The sequence below is a fragment of the Nerophis ophidion genome, linkage group LG23, assembly GCF_033978795.1.
Source record: "Nerophis ophidion isolate RoL-2023_Sa linkage group LG23, RoL_Noph_v1.0, whole genome shotgun sequence".
Taxonomy (NCBI): Eukaryota; Metazoa; Chordata; class Actinopteri; order Syngnathiformes; family Syngnathidae; genus Nerophis; species Nerophis ophidion.
Genome location: NC_084633.1, coordinates 18,046,703 through 18,064,869, shown reverse-complemented (window position 1 = coordinate 18,064,869; position 18,167 = coordinate 18,046,703). Strand labels below are relative to the sequence as shown.

General features: G+C 41.9%; 1 protein-coding gene and 1 long non-coding RNA gene across 2 annotated transcripts in view; one reads left to right on the top strand and one right to left on the bottom strand.

Annotated features, from left to right (window-relative positions):
* Positions 1-10,699, bottom strand: part of LOC133541590 (uncharacterized) — a 57,306-nt gene extending 46,607 nt beyond the window's left edge. Inside the window, exons 1-2 of the long non-coding RNA XR_009803923.1 lie at positions 10,503-10,699; positions 7,451-7,525 (exon numbers count right to left, since the gene is read on the bottom strand). This is a non-coding gene — a long non-coding RNA (uncharacterized LOC133541590). The remainder of the gene's footprint in view (positions 1-7,450; positions 7,526-10,502) is intronic.
* Positions 1-18,167, top strand: part of pitpnc1a (phosphatidylinositol transfer protein cytoplasmic 1a) — a 230,466-nt gene that overhangs the window by 12,730 nt on the left and 199,569 nt on the right. The gene's annotated exons all lie outside the window — the stretch shown is intronic.

The window sequence follows — 18,167 nt, the reverse complement described above, 5'->3', positions numbered from 1 at the left end:
CAATAAAAATAAGCAATCCTGTACAATATACAAAACACTATAGAAATACAAAATACTGTACAATATACAGAACAAGACAAGAGTACCGAAGTAATAAATAATCAGTGTCGGACGTATTGCACTCGAAGGGTAGTATTGCACAGTAGGGTATTAGGGCATGATATCGTTCGTATATGGGTGAATTACCTACCGTAAAGCAGTTCGTCTGCCGTAAACAGCAATGTCGTGACACTCTTAAACAGGACAATACTGGGGCGGCATGGCGTAGTGGGTAGAGCGGCCGTGCCAAAAACCTGAGGGTTGCAGGTTCGCTTCCCACCTATGGACATCCAAATCGCTGCCGTTGTGTCCTTGGGCAGGACACTTCACCCTTTGCCCCCGGTGCCGCTCACACTGGTGAATGAATGATTGGTGGTGGTCGGAGGGGCCGTAGGCGCAAACTGGCAGCCACGCTTCCGTCAGTCTACCCCAGGGCAGCTGTGGCTACTGATGTACCTTACCACCACCAGGTGTGAATGAATGATGGGTTCTCACTTCACTGTGAGCGCTTTCAGTATCTAACAATAGAAAAGCGCGATATAAATCTAATCCATTATTATTATTATTATCTACTGTACATGCATATGGTTAGAAAAATAGTGACAGAATAGAACAAGGCTGGACAATTCAACCCTTAACTCAATGAGTTGAGTGTTTGTGTGTATATTTGTAAATAAATGAACACTGAAATTCAGGTATTTCTTTTATGTATGTATATATAATACTTTTAACCACGCCCCCAACCACGTCCCTACCCCCCCGAAATCAGAGGTCTCAAGGTTGGCAAGTATGCTGGGGGCCCAAATTTACAAAAAGAAATGTGTCTGAGGGCCGGTAAATCTATTTTTAGGAACACTAATACAAAACGTCACAATAATGTCTGATTGAATGCTAAAATGTTTTGACAGACTGTCATTCTACATTTTTCTCTGAACGATAAAACACAAAATATTGACATATGACCATCACACCCCCCCCTTAAACAACTTTTTTACAATCAAGCAAAAGGCGACAAACAGCGAAAATATGAACACAAAGGGTGAAAAATACAATCTGACATATAACTAAGCTTTGGAACTTTGTTGTGAAAATCTTCTTCCACGTCTGTCCCTGACACCCACATTTCTGGCTGGCCGCTCTGTGAAAACACCCCCCACCCCCACTGCTTGGTCCCCCGTCTGAGCTGCTGTGACTTAGATGACCATCATGCAAACCCTCTTTCCATTAGAGCTGGGAAATTGTGTTAGATGTAAATATAAACGGAATACAATGATTTGCAATTCTTTTTCAACCCATATTCAGTTGAATGCACTACAAAGACAACATATTTGATGTTCAAACTCATAAACTTCATTTTTTTTGTGCAAATAATAATTAACTTAGAATTTCATGGCTGCAACACGTGCCAAAGTAGTTGGGAAAGGGCATGTTCACCACTGTGTTACATCACCTTTTCTTTGAACAACACTCAATAAACGTTTGGGAACTGAGGAAACTAATTGTTGAAGCTTTGAAAGTGGAATTCTTTCCCATTCTTGTTTTATGTAGAGCTTCAGTCGTTCAACAGTCCGGGGTCTCCGCTGTCGTATTTTACGCTTCATAATGCGCCACACATTTTCCATGGGAGACATGTCTGGACTGCAGGCGGGCCAGGAAAGTACCCGCACTCTTTTTTTACGAAGCCACGCTGTTGTAACACATACTGAATGTGGCTTGGCCTTGTCTTGCTGCCATGAAAAAGACGGCGCTTAGATGACAACATATGTTGCTCCAAAACCTGTATGTACCTTTCAGCATTAATGGTGCCTTCACAGATGTGGAAGTTACCCATGCCTTGGGCACTAATGCACCCCCATACCATCACAGATGCTGGCTTTTCAACTTTGCGCCTAAAACAGTCTGGATGGTTCGCTTCCCCTTTGGTCCGGATGATTTGATGTCGAATATTTCCAAAAACAATTTGAAATGTGGACTCGTCAGACCACAGAACACTTTTCCACTTTGCATCAGTCCATATTAGATGATCTTGGGCCCAGAGAAGCCGGCGGAGTTTCTGGATGTTGTTGATAAATGGCTTTTGCTTTGCATATTGGAGCTTTAACTTGCACTTACAGATGTAGCGACGAACTGTATTTAGTGACGGTGGTTTTCTGAAGTGTTCCTGAGCCCATGTGGTGATATCCTTTAGAGATTGTTGTCGGTTTTGTATACAGTGTCATGATCATTCAATGTTGGTTTCCGGCCATGCCGCTTAGGTGGAGTGATTTCTCCAGATTCTCTGAACCTTTTGATGATATTATGGACCGTAGATGTTGAAATCCCTAAATTTCTTGCAATTGCACTTTGAGAAATGTTGTTCTTAAACTGTTTGACTATTTGCTCACGCAGTTGTGGACAAAGGGGTGTACCTCGCCCCATCCTTTCTTGTGAAAGACTGAGCATTTTTTGGGAAGCTGTTTTTATACCCAATCATGGCACCCACCTGTTCCCAATTAGCCTGCACACCTGTGGGATGTTCCCAAAAAGTGATGAGCATTCTTTAAATTTATCAGTATTTTTTGCCACCTTTCCCAACTTCTTTGTCACGTGTTGCTGGCATCAAATTCTAAAGTTAATGATTATTTGCACAAAAAAAAGTTTGAGTTTGAACATCAAATGTGTTGTCTTTGTAGCATATTCAACTGAATATGGGTTGAAAATAATTTGCAAATCATCGTATTCCGTTTGTTTACATCTAACACCATTTCCCAACTCGTATGGAAACGGGGTTTGTAACTACTTAATGACCTTACTAAGTAGTATATCATGCAAAAGCGAGACACTTTGTATAGTTCAAGACTTCCGGTCATTAGAAAACATCGCTGCACATCATAATAATGGCAGCAACAGTTTGCATCGTAAAGATAAAAAAAAAAATATTGAGGAATGTCCCGTGGGCCAGATTGAAATACTTAATGGGCCGCATGTGGCCCCCGGGCCTTATTTTGCCCAGGTCTGCTTTAAAGGCCTACTGAAAGCCACTACTAGCGACCACGCAGTCTGATAGTTTATATATCAATGATGAAATATTAACATTGCAACACATGCCAATACGGCCGCTTTAGTTTACTAAATTGCAGTTTTAAATTTCCCGCGGAGTTTCTTGTTGATGACGTCTCGGGTTGTAGCGGACATATTAGCCCAGCACCACACACGGCTAAAAGTCGTCTCTTTTCATCGCATAATTACACAGTAATTTGGACATCTGTTTAGCTGAATCTTTTGCAATTTGTTCAATTAATAATGGAGACGTCAAAGAAGAATGCTGTTGGTGGAAAGCAGCTGCCTTTAGCACCGAAACACAGCCGGTGTTTCTTTGTGGTGAAGCTTCAACACAGAGCGGTCCAGCGAGCATGTTTCTCTACGTCAACCAGCAAATTTTTGGATGGGAAAATTGTGATATTAAGTCGGCTCTTACCGGAGACATCAGTGCATTGTGGGACCTCCTCCTGCAGCTCAAAAAAGGCAGCTGGGATCTTGGCTCCTCTGAGAGACACTGGCGTTCACCGCAGCCATCCGACTTTCAGGTATGACTTTACAATCTCACTAAAACACTATTAAGACAATAAGCAGATAAGGGATATTCCAGAATTATCCTAGTAAATGTGTCTAATTACATCTGACCTGTCAAAGTTTTTTTTTTACATTGCAAAATGATGTGCGTCCCAAAGTCACCAGCCTTGGCGTCACTATAGACAGCCATTTTAAACTAGACAAACAAGTCAATGGCGTTTTAAAATCGTGTTTTTATCACCTTCGTCTTTTAGTAAAGGTTAAACCCTTTTTATCTTTTAACCTTTTTGAACAAGTCGTGCATGCTTTTATTTCAAGTGGCCTGGACTACTGCAATGCACTTTATGCTGGCATTAGCCAAAAAGCTCTCTCCCGGTTGCAGTTAGTCCAGAACGCGGCAGCAGGACTTTTAACAGGGGCCAGGAAACGCCAGCATATAACCCCAATTCTTCAGAGTTTGCACTGGCTCCCTGTTCATTTTAGAATTGATTTTAAAACATTGCTGTTTGTTTTTAAATCTTTACACGGACTGGCACCTCAATATATCTCGGACCTCATCCAAATTTACATTCCTGCGCGCGCTCTGAGGTCCGAGAGCCAGTTCCAGCTCGTGGTGCCCAAGACCAGACTTAAGACCAGGGGAACCCTAAGCTCTGGAACACTCTGCCTCTCCATGTTCAAACTGCTTCCAGAGTGGAGTGTTTTAAGTCTCGTCTTAAGACCCACTTTTATTCTTTGGCTTTTAACACTACATGAGTTTTGTTGTCCTCTGTGTTTTTTTATACACTTTGATTTCTATTTTACTGTTTTAATTGATTTTACCCTTTAAAATAGTTTTTAATCATATTTTTTTTTATATTTATTTATTTTTTGTTTTTATTCAGTCATTGGTGGAGCATAACATATATATATATATATATATATATATACATACTTTTTTCCATTTTATTTTATTTTTATTTATTATTTTTTTTTACAATTAAAATAAATGATAAACGGGTTGTACTTGTATAGCGCTTTTCTACCTTCAAGGTACTCAAAGCGCTTTGACACTACTTCCACATTTACCCATTCACACACTGATGGAGGGAGCTGCCATGCAAGGCGCCAACCAGCACCCATCAGGAGCAAGGGTGAAGTGTCTTGCTCAGGACACAACGGACGTGACGAGGTTGGTACTAGGTGGGGATTTGAACCAGGGACCCTCGGGTTGCGCACGGCCACTCTCCCACTGCGCCACGCCGTCCCAATTGTTTTTAACATGGCTGTGCAGCACTTTGGAAACGTTATTGTTGTTTAAATGTGCTATATAAATAAAGTGGATTGGTTTGGATTTTTGTCACTCTAAACGTCCTCATCCACAATCACCCTCGCTCAAATTAATGGGGAAATAATCGATTTTTTCGGTCTGAATCGCTCTCGCTGCTGGTGGCCATGATTGTAAACAATATTCAGATGTGAGGAGCTCCACAACCCGTGACGTCACGCGCACATGGTCTGCTACTTCCGGCACAGGCAAGGCTTTTTTATTAGCGAGCAAAAGTGGCGAACTTTATCGTGGATGTTCTCTACTAAATCCTTTCAGCAAAAATATGGCAATATGGCGAAATGATCAAGTATGACACATAGGGTACTGGCACCTCAATATATCTCGGACCTCATCCAAATTTACATTCCTGCGCGCGCTCTGAGGTCCGAGAGCCAGTTCCAGCTCGTGGTGCCCAAGACCAGACTTAAGACCAGGGGAACCCTAAGCTCTGGAACACTCTGCCGCTCCATGTTCAAACTGCTTCCACAGTGGAGTGTTTTAAGTCTCGTCTTAAGACCCACTTTTATTCTTTGGCTTTTAACACTACGTGAGTTGTGTGGTCCTCTGTCCTCTGTGTTTTTTATACACTTTTATTTTTATTTTACTGTTTTAATTGATTTTACCCTTTAAAATAGTTTTTAATCATATTTGTTTTTATAGGTTTTATACTTATTTATTTTTTGTTTTTATTCAGTCATTGGTGGAGCATAACATATATATATACTTTTTTTCCATTTTATTTTATTTTATTATTATTATTTTTTTACAATTGTTTTTAACATGGCTGTGCAGCACTTTGGAAACGTTATTGTTGTTTAAATGTACTATATAAATAAAGTGGATGGTGGCGACTTGTCCAGGGTGTACCCCGCCTTCCGCCCGATTGTAGCCAGCGCCCCCCGCGACCCCGAAAGGGAATAAGCGGTAGAAAATGGATGGATGGATGGATGGTTTGGATTTTTGTCACTCTAAACGTCCTCATCCACAATCACCCTCGCTCAAATTAATGGGGAAATAATCGCTTTTTTCGGTCTGAATCGCTCTCGCTGCTGGTGGCCATGATTGTAAACAATGTTCAGATGTGAGGAGCTCCACAACCCGTGACGTCACGCGCACATGGTCTGCTACTTCCGGCACAGGCAAGGCTTTTTTATTAGCGAGCAAAAGTGGCGAACTTTATCGTGGATGTTCTCTACTAAATCCTTTCAGCAAAAATATGGCAATATGGCGAAATGATCAAGTATGACACATAGGGTACTGGCACCTCAATATATCTCGGACCTCATCCAAATTTACATTCCTGCGCGCGCTCTGAGGTCCGAGAGCCAGATCCAGCTCGTGGTGCCCAAGACCAGACTTAAGACCAGGGGAACCCTAAGCTCTGGAACACTCTGCCCCTCCATGTTCAAACTGCTTCCACAGTGGAGTGTTTTAAGTCTCGTCTTAAGACCCACTTTTATTCTTTGGCTTTTAACACTACGTGAGTTGTGTGGTCCTCTGTTCTCTGTGTTTTTTATACACTTTTATTTTTATTGTACTGTTTTGATTGATTTTACCCTTTAAAATAGTTTTTAATCATATTTGTTTTTATAGGTTTTATATTTATTTATTTTTTGTTTTTATTCAGTCATTGGTGGAGCATAACATATATATATATATATATATATATATATATATACTTTTTTTCCATTTTATTTTATTTTATTATTTTATTTTTTTTTACAATTGTTTTTAACATGGCTGTGCAGCACTTTGGAAACGTTATTGTTGTTTAAATGTGCTATATAAATAAAGTGGATGGTGGCGACTTGTCCAGGGTGTACCCCGCCTTCCGCCCGATTGTAGCTGAGATAGGCGCCAGCGCCCCCCGCGACCCCGAAAGGGAATAAGCGGTAGAAAATGGATGGATGGATGGATGGTTTGGATTTTTATCACTCTAAACATCCTCATCCACAATCACCCTCGCTCAAATTAATGGGGAAATAATCGCTTTTTTCGGTCTGAATCGCTCTCGCTGCTGGTGGCCATGATTGTAAACAATGTTCAGATGTGAGGAGCTCCACAACCCGTGACGTCACGCGCACATCGTCTGCTACTTCCGGCACAGGCAAGGCTTTTTTATTAGCGAGCAAAAGTGGCGAACTTTATCGTGGATGTTCTCTACTAAATCCTATATGGCAATATGGCGAAATGATGAAGTATGACACATAGAATGGACCTGCTATCCCCGTTTAAATAAGAAAATCTCATTTCAGTCGGCTTTTAAGGCATCAGGAGGTGGAAGCACAGCTGTTCTCAGACCGACTGAAGGCCGATGTCTGTGTCTGTCGTGATAAGAATAGAGACTGACCTATTGAGCTGTCAGCGACTTTTATTATATTTGCTTCAAAACACTTAGAGGTACTTTTTGTCATGAGGACACCGGGACAGTACACACAATAGAGCACAAATCTCCCCCGAGGCCAAGCAAAATGTACTTTGCACACAGTAAAGTGCATACCTCCGCCAAGGCAAAACAATAGGATCAGACGATAAAAGAAACATGATTACCTGTAAATCCTGTTCCCGAGCGAGCCCTGGAGGTGAATCTCCATCTGCTGGATGACTTGGCCACCATGCAATTGACTGCAAAGGCAAAAAAGTGAAAATGAAATCATCGAATCGATTTAGTAACTATCTTTGAAGCCCCTAAGGCAAGGGTGTCCAAACTTTTTCCACTGAAGGCCGCACACTGAAAAAAATCAAAGCAAGCAGGGGCCATTCCATCCATCCATCCATTTATCTACCGCTTATTGCCTTTTGGGGTCGCGGGGGGGCGGTGCTGGCGCCTATCTCAGCTACAATCGGGCGGAAGGCGGGGTACACCCTGGACAAGTCGCCACCTCATCGCAGGGCCAACACAGATAGACAACATTCACACTCACATTCACACACTAGGGCCAATTTAGTGTTGCCAATCAACCTATCCCCAGGTGCATGTCTTTGGAAGTGGGAACCCACGCAGTCACGGGGAGAACATGCAAACTCCACACAGAAAGATCCCGAGCCTGGATTTGAACCCAGGACTGCAGGACCTTCGTATTGTGAGGCAGACGCACTAACCCCTCTGCCACCGTGAAGCCCGCAGGGGCCATTTTGATATGTTATTTCAAAAACCAATTCAATATACAGTGGGGCCAAAAAAGTATTTAGTCAGCCAGCGATTGTGCAAGTTCTCCCACTTCAAATGATGACAGAGGTCTGTAATTTTCATCATAGGTACACTTCAACTGTGAGAGACAGAATGTGAAAAAAAAAAATCTAGGAATTCACATTGTAGGAATTTTGGTGGAAATTATGGTGGAAAATAAGTATTTGGTCAACCATTCAAAGCTCTCACTGATGGAAGGAGATTTTGGTTCAAAATCTCACGATACATGGCCCCATTCATTCTTTCCTTAACACGGATCAATCGTCATGTCCCCTTAGCAGAAAAACAGCCCCAAAGCATGATGTTTCCACCCCCATGCTTCACAGTAGGTATGGTGTTCTTGGGATGCAACTCAGTATTCTTCTTCCTCCAAACACGACGAGATCAACAATATTTTTTTAGTAATCGCAGTAAAAATATAAATAAAATCCCAATAAATATATTTGGGATCCAAAAGGTGCCACACTCAAAGTGATACATTTTTATATATATATATTTTTTTTAACTTTCAACACTTAAATCAACTTCAGATATATCTGTCGATTTTACATTTGAACTATTGTGTTTGTTTTATGCTCTTTTGTCAAAGAAAACGTTTGTTTTTGTATGGCAACCACACAAAATATGCAATATTTTCAATATTCAAGTGAAATATTGACATATGAGATCGACATGTGCGGCGTCTTCAGTAATGCGGACGTTGTACCGATCCGTTGTGGTGAAGAAGGAGCTGAGCCGGAAGGCAAAGCTCTCAATTTACCGGTCGATCTACGTTCCCATCCTCGCCTATGGTCATGAGCTTTGGGTCATGACCGAAAGGATAAGATCACGGGTACAAGCGGCCCAAATTAGTTTCCAGGTCTCTCCCTTAGAGATAGGGTGAGAAGCTCTGCCATCCGGGAGGAACTCAAAGTAAAGCCGCTGCTCCTCCACATGGAGAGGAGCCAGATGAGGTGGTTCGGGCATCTGGACAGGATGCCACCCGAACGCCTCCTTAGGGAGGTGTTTAGGGCACGTCCAACCGGTAGGAGGCCACGGGGAAGACCCAGGACACGTTGGGAAGACTATGTCTCCCGGCTGGCCTGGGAACGCCTCGGGATCCCCCGGGAAGAGCTAGACGAAGTGGCTGGGGAGAGGGAAGTCTGGGTTTCCCTGCTTAGGCTGTTGCCCCCGCGACCCGACCTCGGATAAGCGGAAGATGATGGATGGGATCCAAAAGGTGCCACACTCATAAAGTGATACATTTTTATAGTTTTTTTTTTTTTACGTTCAACACTTAAATTACGAAATCAACTTCACATATATCTGTCGATTTTACATTTGAACTATTTTGTTTGTTTTATGCTCTTTTGTCAAAGAAAACGTTTGTTTTTGTATGGCAACCACACAAAATATGCAATATTTTCAATATTCAAACATTTTAAAGTGAAATATTTGGAGCCTTGAACAGGTCAATAATTCATTATAACATTGATTTTTTTTTTTGAGCAATGGCAAAAAAAAAGAAAAATAAAGATGGACAAAAGAAGAAAAAACAACACTGCAACTTGTTCTCGTTAAATTTCACCTCATTCCACTTTTAATGTTTTTGTTTTTGCGCTAGCATTTCCCAGAATGTGTGGCGGGCCGGTAAACAATTCGCTGCGGGCCGCAAATGCTCCCCGGGCCACACTTTGGACACCCCTGCTGTAAATGGAAAGACGGTACATTTGTTTTCACGTCAGAAAAACTGGCAGCTAAGATGCTAGAATTAAAAAAAAAAAAAAAAAAAGAACTTGTATGTTTTTTCCATTAACAATATCCATCCATCCATTTTCTACCGCTTATTCCCTTTCGGGATTGCGGGGGGGCGCTGGCGCCTATCTCAGCTACAATCGGGCGGAAGGCGGGGTACACCCTGGACAAGTCGCCACCTCATCGCAGGGCCAACACAGATAGACAGACAACATTCACACAATTTAGTGTTGCCAATCAACCTATCCCCAGGTACATGTCTTTGGAAGTGGGAGGGGCCTATCCCCAGGTGCATGTCTTTGGAAGTGGGAGGGGCCTATCCCCAGGTGCATGTCTTTGGAAGTGGGAGGAAGCCGGAGTACCCGGAGGGAACCCACGCAGTCACGGGGAGAACATGCAAACTCCACACAGAAAGATCCCGAGCCTGGATTTGAACCCAGGACTGCAGGACCTTCGTATTGTGAGGCAGACGCACTAACCCCTCTGCCACCGTGAAGCCCCCGTTCTCCCAAGAAAGCAGACGGACTATTCGGGACATGGCGTGCAGGTATAAACATGATTACATTTTTCACCAAAAAAGTACAAACAAAAAGCCCTCACAGCGGAGGCACAACTTGGCTAAAAAACAAAACTTAACACTTTAAGGTAAACTATGAACATAAAACAAACAACACTTACTGTGGCTTGAAAGGAGCAGCATGGACTTTGGCATGAAAAGAACAATGAGGCCAGTAGGACTGGAAATGACAAGCATAAACACTGCCTCTGATTAGTGCTCAGGAAGCAGGTGAGCGGTGCGAGCACTAATCAGAGACAGGTGAACACAATGAGTAACCATGGCAACAAAAGAAGGGACTGAAAAACAGGAAGAAATGGAGTCTTAAACGAAACCGAACTAAACAAAACATGATCACAAGACATGACACCCCCCCATAAAAACTATAAAACAGTGGTACTGTTTTTCCATTTACCATAAAATGTTGTAAAAAAACAACAACAAAAAACACAATTTTACAGTAAAATGTAAACCGGGGGCTTACAAACCTTACAAATACTTGGATTTCAAGGTTTAAAAAATGCTTGAACTTTGGGTGAAATGCTTGTAGATCTTCATCATATTTCTCGGCAGTCTGACTCAATAGGCAAAAATATAAAATGGAGAAAAAAACCCAACAACTTTCATTAAAAATGAAAGCTACACGCTTGATCTGTTGGCTTTGCACGAGCCCTTACATTAGGTTGTTGTCATGTATGTACAGCTCGGTGTCGCCCCCAAGAGGATTATAGGTTGTCCTGAAGAATTTGGAGGTAATCCTTCTTTTTCATGGTCCCATTTACTCTCTGTAAAGCACCAGTTCCATTGGCAGCAAAACAGACCCATAACATAATACCACCACCACCATGCTTGACAGTAGGTGTAGTGTTCCTGCGATTAAAGGCCTCACCTTTTCTCCTCCAAACATATTGCTGAGTATTGTAGCAAATCTGCAGAAGGTCTTATCTTTGTGCAAGTGATGTCAGATGAAACAAAACACACGTCAAAAGTGGTAAAGGAATAGCTAAATCAGGCTAGAATTATAAGCTTTTAGAATAGCCCTTACTTAAACGTGTAGACAATGCTGAAGAAACAACTCCATGTCAGAAAACCAACACATTTAGCTGAACTGCAGCAATTTTGTCTAGAGGAGTGGTCAAATATTCAAGCAGAAGCTTGTGGATGGCGACTAAAAGCGCCTTATTGCAGTGAAACTTGCCAAATATTAACATTGCTGTATGAATACTTTTGACCCTCACATTTTCAGTAGACCCATAATAAATAAATTAATTATTTACTAGGATAATTCTGGAAAATCCCTTTATCTGCTTATTGTGTTACTAGTGTTTTAGTGAGATTATATGGTCGTACCTGTACAACCTGAAGGTCGGCCCCGCACCTTTCTTCAGCACCAGTCGAAGGGTGGTGGCGATGCCCATCTATGCCCTTTACAAAGGACCCTCTTCAAAACACAATCTTTAGAAATGATGGCTGCATAATACACTGTACTTTGTGTGTGTGGTCCAATCCAACCGTGTTCGCTTGACCGCTCTGTTCCATAGTAAAGCTTCACCATCATCTTTCGGGAATGTAAACAATGAAACACCGGCTGTGTTTGTGTTGCTAAAGGCGGCCGCAATACACCGCTTCCCACCTACAGCTTTCTTCTTTGACGTCTCCATTATTCATTGAACAAATTGCAAAAGATTCAGCAACACAGATGTCCAGAATACTGTGGAATTATGCGATGAAAACGGACGACTTATAGCTGGGAACGGTGCTGTAACAAAATGTCCTCTACAACAGTGGTCCCCAACCTTTTTGTATCTGCGGACCAGTCAACGCTTAATAATTTGTCCCGCGGCCCGGGGGGGAGGGAGGGATGGGGGTGCTTTTTTTTTTTTTTTTTTTTTTGGTCATGAAAAAGGGACGTTTTTGTCATGAAAAAGGGAGGTTTTTGTGGTTGGTGCGCTAATTGTAAGTGTATATTGTGTTTTTTATGTTGATTTAATTTAAAAAAAAATGTTTTTTTATTTTTATTTTTAAATAAAAATGAATAAAAAATTCTTCTGTGGCCCGGTACCAATCGGGCCGCGGCCCGGTGGTTGGGGAGCACTGCTCTTTCTTTGTCATGAAAAAGGGAGGTTTTTGTGGTTGGTGCTCTAATTGTAAGTGTATATTGTGTTTTTTATGTTGATTTAATTAAAAAAAATAAAATAAAAATGTTTTTTTTTTTTTTTTTTTTTCTTTGTCATGAAAAAGGGAGGTTTTTGTCATGAAAAAGGGAGGTTTTTGTGGTTGGTGCACTAATTGTAAGTGTAAATTGTGTTTTTTATGTTGATTTAATAAACAAAAAATAAAATAAAAATGTTTTTTGTTTTTTTTCTTTGTCATGAAAAAGGGACGTTTTTGTCATGAAAAAGGGAGGTTTTTGTGGTTGGTGCACTAATTGTAAGTGTATATTGTGTTTTTTATGTTGATTTAATAAAAAAAAAAAATGTTTTTTTTATTTTTTTTTTTTAAATAAAAATGAATAAAAAATTCTTCTGTGGCCCGGTACCAATCGGGCCGCGGCCCGGTGGTTGGGGACCACTGCTCTTTCTTTGTCATGAAAAAGGGACGTATTTGTCATGAAAAAGGGAGGTTTTTGTGGTTGGTGCACTAATTGTAAGTGTATATTGTGTTTTTTATGTTGATTTAATAAAAAAAAAAAATTTTTTATTTTATTTTTTTTTTTAAATAAAAAATTCTTCTGTGGCCCAGTACCAATCGGGCCGCGGCCCGGTGGTTGGGGACCACTGCTCTTTCTTTGTCATGAAAAAGGGAGGTTTTTGTGGTTGGTGCACTAATTGTAAGTGTATATTGTGTTTTTTATGTTGATTTAATTAAAAAAAAAAATGTTTTATTTTATTTTTTTTTTTAAATAAAAAATTCTTCTGTGGCCCAGTACCAATCGGGCCGCGGCCCGGTGGTTGGGGACCACTGCTCTTTCTTTGTCATGAAAAAGGAAGGTTTTTGTGGTTGGTGCACTAATTGTAAGTGTATATTGTGTTTTTTATGTTGATTTAATAAAAAAAAAAAAAAAAGTTTAAATTTTTTTTTTAAATAAAAAATTCTTCTGTGGCCCGGTACCAATCGGGCCGCGGCCCGGTGGTTGGGGACAACTGCTCTACAATGCCACGACGTTTCAGCAGGATATTTCGGCGCAAAATTTAAAATTGCAATTTAGTAAACTAAAGCGGCCGTATTGGCATGTGTTGCAATGTTAATATTTCATCATTGATATATAAACTATCAGACTGCGTGGTCGCTAGTAGTGGCTTTCAGTAGGCCTTTAAGTACAAATGAGGGTCATTTCAAATCGACGGTTCCACTGCGGGGCATGCAATGTATTTTATTCTGTGTTGTGGTTGACTCATGTTGCATGTTGTCCGACAGCAGGCGACATAAGGGCAGTTTTGTTTTTATTTATCATGCACATATGGAGATGGCCACCACGCCATCACTTCTGGGCCGCGGCCCAAAATGTTGCATTGGTTGCTGCTGTTTTGGCCCGGCGGTCCGACTGATGAGAGTCCTGCCCCCGCGCTGTAGCTTGTGACCTCAAACAATCACAGAGCAGATGGCAAAGACACACTGGTGATGGACCAGATGTCAAAGGATGAGACAATGAGGAGACTGTGGGTGTGCGTTACATTGTGCTTAAGTCAGCATTATTTACTTGTACAAACCCCGTTTCCATATGAGTTGGGAAATTGTGTTAGATGTAAATATGAACAGAATACAATGATTTGCAAATCCTTTTCAACCCATATTCAGTTGAATGCACTTCCAAGACATGTTCAAACTCATAAACTTTATTTTTTTTTTTTGCAAATAATCATTAACTTAGAATTTCATGGCTGCAACACTTGCCAAAGTAGTTGGGAAAGGGCATGTTCACCACTGTGTTACATCACCTTTTCTTTTAACAACACTCAATAAACGTTTGGGAACTGAGGAAACTAATTGTTGAAGCTTTGAAAGTGGAATTCTTTCCCATTCTTGTTTTATGTAGCGCTTCAGTCGTTTAACAGTCCAAGGTCTCGTCTCCGCTGTCGTGTTTTACGCTTCCCAACCCAATGGGAACAACGAAAAACCTTGGTAGGGACCGCAGGTTACCTGTAGCATTGGCATTGCTTTCAATCATTTAAAGCTGACTTATATAGCCCTTCATCACAAATGTCTCAAAGGGCTGCACAAGCCTCAGATCCTCATCAGGGCAAGGAAAAAAACTCAACCCAATGGGAACAACGAAAAACCTTGGTAGCGACCGCAGGTTACCTGTAGCATTGGCATTGCTTTCGATCAATCAATCAAAGCTGACTTGCATAGCCCTTCATCACAAATGTCTCAAAGGGCTGCACAAGCCTCAGATCCTCATCAGGGCAAGAAAAAAACTCAACCCAATGGGAACAACGAAAAACCTTGGTAGGGACCGCAGGTTACCTGTAGCATTGGCATTGCTTTCAATCATTTAAAGCTGACTTACATAGCCCTTCATCATAAATGTCTCAAAAGGGCTGCACAAGCCTCAGATCCTCATCAGGGCAAGAAAAAAACTCAACCCAATGGGAACAACGAGAAACCTTGGTAGGGACCGCAGGTTACCTGTAGCATTGGCATTGATTTCAATCTTTTAATCAATCAAAGTTGACTTATATAGCCTTTCATCACAAATGTCTCAAAGGGCTGCACAAGCCTCAGATCCTCATCAGGGCAAGAAAAGAACTCAACCCAATGGAAACAACGAAAAACCTTGGTAGGGACCGCAGGTTACCTGTAGCATTGGCATTGATTTCAATCATTTAAAGCTGACTTACATAGCCCTTCATCATAAATGTCTCAAAGGGCTGCACAAGCCTCAGATCCTCATCAGGGCAAGAAAAGAACTCAACCCAATGGGAACAACGAAAAACCTTGGTAGATACCGCAGGTTACCTTTAGCATTGGCATTGCTTTCGATCAATCAATCAAAGCTGACTTACATAGCCCTTCATCACAAATGTCTCAAAGGGCTGCACAAGCCTCAGATCCTCATCAGGGCAAGAAAAGAACTCAACCCAATGGGAACAACGAAAAACCTTGGTAGATACCGCAGGTTACCTTTAGCATTGGCATTGCTTTCGATCAATCAATCAAAGCTGACTTACATAGCCCTTCATCACAAATGTCTCAAAGGGCTGCACAAGCCTCAGATCCTCATCAGGGCAAGAAAAGAACTCAACCCAATGGGAACAACGAAAAACCTTGGTAGCGACCGCAGGTTACCTGTAGCATTGGCATTGATTTCAATCATTTAAAGCTGACTTACATAGCCCTTCATCATAAATGTCTCAAAGGGCTGCACAAGCCTCAGATCCTCATCAGGGCAAGAAAAAACTCAACCCAATGGGAACAACGAAAAACCTTGGTAGGGACGGCAGGTTACCTGTAGCATTGGCATTGTTTTCGATCAATCAATCAAAGTTTACCTATATAGCCCTTCATCATAAATGTCTCAAAGGGCTGCACAAGCCTCAGATCCTCATCAGGGCAAGGAAAAAACTCAACCCAATGGGAACAACGAAAAACCTTGGTAGATACCGCAGGTTACCTTTAGCATTGGCATTGCTTTCGATCAATCAATCAAAGCTGACTTACATAGCCCTTCATCACAAATGTCTCAAAGGGCTGCACAAGCCTCAGATCCTCATCAGGGCAAGAAAAGAACTCAACCCAATGGGAACAACGAAAAACCTTGGTAGCGACCGCAGGTTACCTGTAGCATTGGCATTGTTTTCGATCAATCAATCAAAGTTTACCTATATAGCCCTTCATCATAAATGTCTCAAAGGGCTGCACAAGCCTCAGATCCTCATCAGGGCAAGGAAAAAACTCAACCCAATGGGACAAAGTGAAACCTTGGTAGGGACCGCAGGTTACCTGTAGCATTGGCATTGCTTTCAATCTTTTAATCAAAGCTGACTTACATAGCCCTTCATCACAAATGTCTCATAGGGCTGCACCAGCCTCAGATCCTCATCAGGGCAAAAAAAAATCAACCCAATGGGACAAAGTGAAACCTTGGTAGGGACCGCAGGTTACCTGTAGCATTGGCATTGCTTTCAATCTTTTAATCAAAGCTGACTTACATAGCCCTTCATCACAAATGTCTCATAGGGCTGCACCAGCCTCAGATCCTCATCAGGGCAAAAAAAAATCAACCCAATGGGACAAAGTGAAACCTTGGTAGGGACCGCAGATGAGGGGTTATCCCCTGGGTGACCGGTGCTATGGACGCCCAGTGGACACAGTTAATAATTGCGGAGTCCAGGAGAGCTTTAATCCCTTCCACTGAACCGTGGGCCGCCGGTCACATCTTACGGAGGCAGCAACTCAGTAATTTGTCAGGCGTGTGAGTTGAACTAAATGAAAATAAGCCGGGGGGGGGGGGGGTCTGGGGTCCGCAGGTTCAGCCGGGTAGAGGGACCAGTATTTCCAACCTTAGTAGTCATGTTCACTTCACAGCCACAGACGGTTCATCTCGTGATTGACATTATTTACACGTTACTTTGCTTCGTTCTCACATTACTTTGGCATTTTTTGCTTTGATGGCCCTAACATGAGAGTCTTCCTGGCAAATTTCGGAGCAGCTTGCATTTTCCTTTTTTTTGCTGCTTTAGTGGATTCTTCCCGGCAAGAAATCTGCGTTCAAAGAACTTCAGCTTGAGCCCAAAAAAAAGTCTGGGGGCTATAAAGCGTTTTCTATTGGGTCTCCTGGTAACACTTAGAGATGCTACCTCAGTAGAAGCATTTAAGTCCCATCTTAAAGGCCGACTGAAGTGAGATTTTCTTATTTAAACGGGGATAGCAGCTCCATTCTGTGTCATACTTGATCATTTCGCCATATTGCCATATTTTTGCTGAAAGGATTTAGTAGAGAACATAGACGATCAAGTTTGCAACTTTTGGTCGCTAATAAAAAAGCCTTGCCTGTACCGGAAGTAGCAGACGATGTGCGCGTGACGTCACGGGTTGTGGAGCTCCTCACATCTGAACATTGTTTACAATCATGGCCACCAGCAGCGAGAGCGATTCGGACCGAGAAAGCGACAATTTCCCCATTAATTTGAGCGAAGATGAAAGATTAGTCGATGAGGAAAGTGAGAGTGAAGGACTAGAAAGAAAAAAAAAAAAACTAGAGGGCAGTGGGAGCGATTCAGATGTTATTAGACATATTTATTAGGATAATTCTGGAAAATCCCTTATCTGCTTATTGTGTTACTAGTGTTTTAAGTGAGATTATAGGCCCCGCACCTTTCTTCAGCACCAGTCGACAGGTGGTGGCGATGCCCATCACTGCCCTTCACAAGGGACCCTCTTCGAAACACGATCGTTCGAAATGATCGCTGCATAATACACTGTATTTTGTGTGTGTGGTCCAATCCAACCGTGTTCGCTTGACCGCTCTGTTCCATAGTAAAGCTTCACCGTCATCTTTCGGGAATGTAAACAATGAAACACCGGCTGTGTTTGTGTTGCTAAAGGCGGCCGCAATACACCGCTTCCCGCCTACGGCTTTCTTCTTTGATGTCTCCATTGTTCATTGAACAAATTGCAATAGATTAAGCAACGCAAATGTCCAGAATACTGTGGAATTTCGTGATGAAAACAGACCTCTTAATAGCTGGGAACGATGCTGGAACAAAATGTCCTCTACAATGCGTGACAACATGCGCACGATTCACCATACCGAGACGTTTCAGCAGGATATTTCGGCGCAAAAT